Raw genomic sequence first — 7,387 nt, 5'->3', positions numbered from 1 at the left:
TTTTAATGACTGGCTTATAATTAACGTGCCAATGAAATAGAAAGAGGGGACAATGAAGGAGTCGGATTAATTCGTCGGCTTTCGTCCCAGCCATCTCTCTCATCGTACACTTGCTAACATTTTCCTTCTCTCTCTCTCTCTCTCTCTCTCTCTCTCTCTTTCTCTCTTCTTTCTTTCTCTCTCTCTCTCTCTCTCTTTCTCTCTTCTTTCTCTCTCTCTCTCTCTCTCTCTCTTTCTCTCTTCTTTCTCTCTCACTGTTTCGTACAATCTCATCGTATTTCCAGGTTCACGTGCGAGTAGAAACGCGCGACGCGAAGAATGCGCGCTCATTGTGAGTAGGTGGAAGAAGGGTATGGGGGGAGGGTAAGGGGGATTGGATAGGAGGATAAGGAGGTTGGAAGAGGAGAAGAACCTAGGGCTTCCTTCCACAACGTAATATGTCGCATAACGCGCCGTAATACTACACCAGACGACGACGAAGAAGAAGAAGAAGAAGAAGAAGAAGAGTGCCAGGTTGTAACCCAATAGGAGCCGTGTTGGGCACACTTGTGGCATGCGCCAACCCAGACCAGCTTCACTACTCTTTCCCCTTACCTCTTGCTTCTACTACTCTTCTCTCTCTCTCTCTCTCTTTCTTTCTCTTTCTTTCGATCCACAAGCGTTCCCGAGTTCTCTGCTCGAGCGCGCGTCACGCTCGACGAATAAATATACGATCTAATTTCTTTGATTGTATCAACGGTATACAACGGTCGAATATCTACGACGAAAATTCTAAAAATAATTCCACGGATAGAGAGAGAGAGAGAGAGAGAGAGAGAGAGAGAGGAGAAGGAGATAAAGTTTCTTTCTATCTTTTTCTTCATGGGTTGTTTTTTTTTTTTTTTTTTATGTGGAAGTTAACAACGTTAGTTATACCTTTTTCTTTTTTTTTTTGTTTCCTAAAAGATATCTTTCGAATTTATTAAATCCGATAACATTGACGCGTTACTGAGTCTGATCGTAAGAGATTGAAATTATTCTGATATATTTATGTATCTAATTGCGATCAATTGCATCGAATAATAATCATTGATCAAAAGTAATTATAATTTCAACGATTATACATGGAACGAACGAAGAATAAATTGATGTATTTATATTTGAACATAGTGATATTACTTCATTCTAGATTATTCATTTGAATATTTTAAACTATGAAAACACATACGATATCCCTAGTTGTTTCAGATAATTGTCAAATGATGAAAATAGGAAATTGTTCTCTTGTAGATCCATCCTTGGCATCAAAAATAAGAATCATCATCTCGGGTGGACGCGTGGCAAACTTCCTCTTAGCACGTGACGACTGGTAAAGTAAGTAAGTAAGTAAGTAAGTAAGTAAGTAAGTAAGTGGCTGGTCTTAAGTCAAAGTCCCGCGAGCACAGGTGTGCGAACGTAATCGCGATGTCACGGCCGAGTCATGGCCGAATCATGACCCCCCTCCCCCCGTCCTCACCCCCATCACCCTTTACAACCTCTCTCTTTGCTCTCCCTTCTTTCGATCATCTTTTTTTTCCCTCTTTCTTTTTTCCTTCCTCACTCTCTCTCACTCTTTCCCTCTCCTATCGTCAATCTCTCCTACCATCAAACACAACGAACCCGTTTACGTAAAGAACCTTGGGACCTTTCTTACTGCCACCGTAATATCTTGTTTTATCTGCCCACTTTCTGAAAGTTGTTCATTACTTTCTTGTTGACCTGAAGGCAGCCAACATCCAACTATAACTTCTTTCTCTACCTATTTCTATCTTCGTCGTTGAACTTGACCGATCGTGATGGAAGAAGAAGAAGCCTCTGATCACGTTACTTTAAGAACCCTTTAATGTCTATTATTTACAACAACAATAAAAAGAAAAAAAAGAAACGAAGAAAATAGAAAATATTGGTAATGATATTACGAGTTTTGTTACATCCTAATACTTTTGTCATTTTTATTTCAACGAAATTCAAATTTAAAATTAAAAGAAAATCTAAGATATTAGATTAAAATAACAAATATATTCATATTGCAACTGAAATTGCACACACACATATTACTTGATTTCGTAGAATATACAATAGAATGCTAATCCTTTTTACAAAAAAAAAACAAAAATACTCAAATTAGATGGATCGAAATAAAGTTCTTCCAACATACGTGATGAGAAACGATTTGATATGGACAAAAAACAAACAAACAGAATAATAATAAACAACATTACATTGTACGAACTGAAAAAATTGCATAATACAAATTTATATAAGATTTCAAAGAGTATCCAATAGGATAATAATCTTTTTAAGAAGAGAGAAAATCTACAAATTGGATAGATCGAAAGAAACGGTCGACAACGTTGTTGTACACGCGTGATGAGAAACGATTTGATATTATAAAAAAAAAAACAAAAAGTAAAAAAAAAAACAAAGTAAAGTAAAGTAAAGAAAATAATGAGAAAAATGTAGAAATAAGACGAGTTAGATAAATAAAGTGTGGTCCGATGATGCGGCAGAAGTAAGCAAGGAAGCAGCCAGTGGCAGTCGTACCGGAGACGGTAGTGGCTACCGGAGACTCCTCTCCTTCAGGGGTGGATGACTTCGGGGTCGGGCTTGCTTGGTAGGTCTCTCGACGTGCAGCTACTGTTCACCACATGGCCTTCCACCTCTTTCTCTTTCTCTTACATACATACATACACACACCCATATACACACATACTCTCTCTCTTTCCTTTTCTCTTTCATGGTACCCGAGAGTCCGCAATTATTGCCAACATTCTGAACTGACGTGACGTGACGTGACTCTTTCTCTTTCTCTCTCATTCTCTCTGTGTTATTCACTCACTCTCTCGGCCCATGTGCGAGGTCAGCCTTTGGGGTTAGGTGAAATTACGGGCGACGGCAGGCGCCGTGCCGAGGAACGAGTTACGTGTACGCGTGCCGTAGCTTCTTTAACATGTTCCATCTCTTTCTCTAAGATATCTTACAACTTCACGTAAACGTGTCAGAAAGAGATAAAGATAATAAGAAATATGAGAGAAGAATAATGTAAGTTTGATAATTAATTTGTTAAATCATACATTTATCTAATATAATAATGCATCGTTCTCTAATATACGATTACATATAAATTGTGTCAATTTAAAAAAAGAGATTGTAAAAATAAAACAAAAATTTCGAATTAAAAATAAAATCGTAGGGAAAAGAAAAATATCAATTTCTTCGGAAAACAAAACAAAAACAAAAAGTAGTGATAATCGAAAATAAGTTATAGTTATAAAAAGGACAACACAGTGTTGTTGGTCGATGGAGAATGGTAGATAGATAGGTAGGTAGGTAGGTAGGTAGGTAGGTAGATAGGTAGGTGCACGCGTGCACGTTCTGGGCGGAGTAGGAGAACGATCCCTAGGGCCAGGAGTCATCGAGTGACACACGCACGACCGCCACGCTTCGTGGTCACGGTCAAAGCGCACGCGGAACACCACCAAGAGATCCAACAAGAGAAAAAGAGAGAGAGAGAGAGAGAGAGACACGGTTCGATTGCTCTTGTAAACGGAGTGCCTCCTGCTTTCAGTGAGATAGAGAGAGATAGAGAGAGAGAATAAAAGAGTGAGTACACCACCGGACCTCGAAGATCCAGCCACGAGGTTCTTCGGTTTCCAACATGATCGTCGAGATCGAATTCGATTATCCTGCTACGGAGAACAAGGGATCGCGATATACGGTTACATTCGTGAGGAACGATAAACGCGAATCTCGCGAGTAGTTGTGGAAATAGTAATAGTAGTAGTAGTAGTAGTAGTAGTAGTTGAAAGAAAATTAACTATGATCGTATATAAGTATATCAACGGGTTAAGCTCTTTGTTTTCTATTTAAGTTATACTCGAATAATTAATTCGACCAATGGAATACTCCTGTGTCACAATTCTACGAACAAAATGATTATTCCAACGACGAGTATTACAGGTAATCCACCTACAACGCGATATCCTATATTATGAAAATCTTGATAAAGCATTGTATTTCTAAAACACTGGATATGAAATGTACAAAAATTCAATTACCTTCTCAAATAATGACGCGAAGAGGAATAATGAACTATGAATCTCACATAACACGGTTTAACATTTTTCTAGAAACCTATCCACCGTGTTATATTTTTAAAAAAATTTGAAGAAATCGATACTCGTTATTTGACCTTTTACCCCGAACTAATGATCGATCTAATGCGATTATAATTAAGAATATTTTTCGAGATACAGGGTGAAGGAGGAAAATGAGAGTCGTTTACCTTTGGCGCCCTATTCGAAGGATTTTCTTAAAGCCGACTTATAGCTCATCTCTCTATAACTTTTTTTTTCTTCTTTATTCTTTCTCTCTCTCTCTATCTATCTATCTATCTATCTATCTATCTTTCTCTCTCTATTAAACCATAAACGAGCGTAGACGTTAAGGATGATCTCGTTACCAGACATCGTAACGTGATACGCAGCACGATCTAAAAGCAAGCTTCTGTCCTTTCTCTTGTAGGTTACTACCTAACTATACTATTCGGTGTAAAACGGTAGCGCGGAGATTCCGTGTCTCTCAGTCGTTTTAAACGACTAATGTTATCTCTCTCTCTCTCTCTCTCTCTCTCTCTCTCTCTCTCTCTTTCTCTCTCTCTCTCTCTCTTTCTCTCTCTCTGTTTCTTTCTCGTAATGCTCGTACCTTAATGAATATTACGAGACAAGATATTACAAGTTGTCTCCCGATGACTCGAGTTACGATCAGACGAGCCCAGTAATGTCGGATAATTACGAAGGAGGGATAGGCTGAGATAGGAGATGTCATCGTGGGCTCCATTAGGCTACCAGGTAGGCACGTTCTCTTTCTCTATCCTTCTTATTCTCTTCTATTTTTCTTTTACAATCCTGAATGCTACTACTTCGAGCAAGAGCATAGAATGAGAGAAAGAAAGAGAGAGAGAGTGAGTGAGAGAGAAAGAGAGTTTAATCTTTTCTGCGATGGCCGCAGCTTCCCTTTAATTAGGCTTTGCTCTCCGTAACAGCAAAGAAAAGGAGCCCCACCTGGGTAAACCTTCTTCTTTTCCAACCAAGTAGCACCCATCGTATTTCAAAGACAAGACGAAAGGTTATTCCACTTTCGCGAATACCAAGTTTGCAACGCTACTTAGCGGCAAGGCTTGTTTTAACTAACAAACATTAATTAAAGTATAAGTTTAAAAAGAAAAAAACATGATAGAGAGAGAGAGAGAGAGAGAGAGAGAGAGAGAGATTATGGGAGAATAATCCTACGTTCTTTGATACTATTTGAATTTTCTTTTTATTTCTATTTAATATGATTTTTTCATTTTTTTTTTTGTAATATCGTTCGTTTTATATGTAGAATGTGATTTATATTATTATCTTTGTTTTTTTTTTTTTTAATTACGACATTTTAACTAGTAATTCTCGATTAACATTTCAAGATTTAGATACAATTGGTTAATCGTCGGATTTTTTGTTTGGATAAATAACCGAGTATCTCGTCGTTGGGGTCATTCACATTTAAAATGGATACTGGTCATACCGACAAAAAAAAAAAAAAGAAAATAAAAGAAGAGAGAGAAGAGAGGAGCCTTCCGGTGAAATGATCACCGACATTATCAAAATTAAGTTTAAAACGGCGTAACGCGCTAGTGTGTGTGTGTGTGTGTGTGTGTGCATATGCGGCGCGTATGCAAGAAGAAAATTGATAGCACGTCTTGCTCGAGTATATATCGAAGGATGGTAGTTCCTGTGCGAGTGCTATTAACGAGCAATCATGTTTATATATATATGTGTAATATCTTGGTAAAATTATCAGTCTTTTTCAAGGAAGGGTTGGAGGTGGGATGATGGGGGTGGGATAAATTCGCGACGCGTTTATTATATGTCCAGGACATTCACCTTACTTATGAATCACAATGTATTCATTTTGATCGCATGTTTGCGAAACGCTGAATACCAGAGCTTCGAAAAAGGGAAGGGAACGCGCGGATACAGCCCATACACGCCCATCACCTTTGTTAGACCCTTTTTCAATCCTTTCATCGACCCTTTTTTAAAAGAAACGAAACCAGAACAAAGAACATTGCTATCTTCAAAGGCACCGGAGATACTTTGAACATTTGTCTCTCTCTCTCTCTATCTTTCTGTTTCTCTTTCTCTTTCTTCCCTCTCTTTTACTCTTCTTTTAGATACTTCTTCAATGAAATACAAAAAATCTACATTTTATTCCCTTGTCATAGAATGAAATAAGGGGGAAAAAAAGAGGGCTTGAGATTAAGTACAAATAAAAAAAGGATTTGGTTAGATTTAAACAATTTTCTGTCATCAAACACACACAAAGATTTTTTAAGATCTATTATAAACGTCATAAAAATGATATTAAAAAAATTAACTTATTCAAAATACCAAAGTAAAAAAGATGAATAAATTAATGTGTCTGGCATTAACATATGACAAAAGTTAAACACACATACCAAAATCTCGGTATATCCATTAAAAGTAGAATAATAAAAAGTCCATATGTTTAAAAATGATACAATATCCATTAATATCCCTGGGATATCCTACAATTTCGCATAGGAGTTTTATTAGAAGAAAATTATCAATAAAAGAATTTTAAATAACAATGTATATGTCATATTCAGTTTTTGTGTGTGCCTTCAGAAATGCTTGTATACATATATATTTAAAAAAATAGCCATTATAAAAAAACAAGTAGAAGAAAATCAGAACGAGCAGATGATAAATCCAACGATGATCACCTGTAACARAAAGAAAAATCTATTAATCAAACAGTCAATAAATAAACACAGGCCTAAAATACAAGTCGCCAAATTAGCAGATGCACTTTTCAATTGAGAATTCTTTATTTATTTGTATCAAGTCTCTACTTTCCGTTGTAATAAAATTAAATTTAAACAGGTGATTTTACATTTACATAATATATATATATATAAAAAGGGAAAAGTACAAATATAAGATTACAAAAAAAATAATATTTAATAATTATTATGAAATACTTATAGAGAAGAAAAATTGCAAATTCAATAAAATATGAATGAAAATCAGCAAATTAATTAATTATAATTAATAATAGAATGGATTTTTGATTTATATAATAAATAAATTATGTGTGTTCTCATGTGCGGTGTGATAAGGTTTATAGTGCATATTGTCTTTATTATTTTCGTTATTTTTTAAATATTATGAAGATACGTGTACCTTAAATATAGAAAACTAGAATAAATTTTTTATTTATTTAATAAATAAATTATTATATCAAGCTTGACTAGCGTGGTCATGAAGAAAGCCGAGTTACGTACGTGTGACGGGGCAAGCTTGTG

At 35.9% G+C, this 7,387-nt stretch overlaps 1 long non-coding RNA gene across 1 annotated transcript; it reads left to right on the top strand.

Moving 5' to 3' along the window:
* The first annotated feature begins 385 nt into the window (after nt 1–385).
* Nucleotides 386–1,932, top strand: LOC106792805. The gene is made up of 3 exons (XR_001382347.1): nt 386–513; nt 1,270–1,361; nt 1,744–1,932. It is a non-coding gene; the product is annotated as an uncharacterized LOC106792805 (long non-coding RNA).
* The last annotated feature ends 5,455 nt before the right edge of the window (nt 1,933–7,387 follow it).

Source organism: Polistes canadensis, unplaced genomic scaffold (genome assembly GCF_001313835.1).
Source record: "Polistes canadensis isolate GaletaPanama2010 unplaced genomic scaffold, ASM131383v1 scaffold_724, whole genome shotgun sequence".
NCBI lineage: Eukaryota > Metazoa > Arthropoda > Insecta > Hymenoptera > Vespidae > Polistes > Polistes canadensis.
Note: the sequence above shows the minus strand (reverse complement) of the source record. Positions and strands in the feature narration are given on the sequence as shown.